Below are 968 nucleotides of genomic sequence, written 5' to 3'. Positions count from 1 at the left end.
CCCACCACACCCTTCACAAGCCATAACCGAAACTGTTTTTGTCATTTCCAATTTTTTTTTTATTTTTGAAGAAAGAGCCTCGATTTGGGCTTGTAAAGAAGTGCTTTCATCAACCTTATGGGCGCCCGGGGCAATAGATTTATTGCCTCGGGGAGTGTGCCACTGAAAATTGGTTTGAGCAATTTCCTCAACTTGGTTATATATTTCATGCGGGCGGCGATCACCTAATAGTCCCCCGGAGCTAGAATCAAGTGTCTGCCTTGTGTGTGGCAACAACCCATTATAGAAAGTGGATACTTGTTGCCATATCGCAAGGCCGTGATGTGGACACTTTCGCAATAGCTCCTTGAACCTTTCCCAAGTTTCATATAAGGATTCCCCGTCCTCTTGTGAATATGTATTAATTTCAGTCATTAATTTAGCCGTTTTAGCGGGAGGGAAATACTTATATAGAAATTTTTGGGCTAGTTCATCCCAGGTGTTTACCGATCCAGCTGGGAAGGCGTTGAGCCAAGCTTTTGCTCGGTCTTTTAGTGAGAAAGGAAACATTCGAAGGCGGATGGCGTCATTTGATGCTCCATTGATCCGAAAGGTATCACATATTTCTAAGAAATTAGTAATATGTAGATGGGGATCCATGTCCGCAAGCCCATGGAAGGTTGCGGAGTTTTGGAGCATCTGTATCAAATGCGGCCGAAGTTCGAAGTTATTAGCTTCGACATTCGGTGCGTTGATAGCGGCGCCTAGGTTACCTACGGTGGGTCGTAGATAATCCATGAGGGTACGTTGGTCCACCATTGGAAGTGGATTCCCCAAAACTTTCTCTTGGTTCTTGGCTTTTAGTCTTTTTCTGAGAAAGCATTCGGCTTCTTCTAGAGGTTCTTTTATGTCCTTATTAGAACTGGAGCACATACACTACGTAGGGGTGACGTCTGGTTCCAAGTCCTGCAATAAAAACAGAAAAGAAT

At 44.0% G+C, this 968-nt stretch overlaps 1 non-coding gene across 1 annotated transcript; it reads left to right on the top strand.

The window, feature by feature from the left end:
• The first annotated feature begins 313 nt into the window (after positions 1-313).
• LOC118483522 lies at positions 314-420 on the top strand. Its single transcript, XR_004870812.1, has one exon. It is a non-coding gene; the product is annotated as a small nucleolar RNA R71 (small nucleolar RNA).
• Positions 421-968: the final 548 nt, after the last annotated feature.

The sequence above is a fragment of the Helianthus annuus genome, chromosome 10 (assembly GCF_002127325.2).
Source record: "Helianthus annuus cultivar XRQ/B chromosome 10, HanXRQr2.0-SUNRISE, whole genome shotgun sequence".
In the NCBI taxonomy this organism is placed as follows: domain Eukaryota; kingdom Viridiplantae; phylum Streptophyta; class Magnoliopsida; order Asterales; family Asteraceae; genus Helianthus; species Helianthus annuus.
Note: the sequence above shows the minus strand (reverse complement) of the source record. Positions and strands in the feature narration are given on the sequence as shown.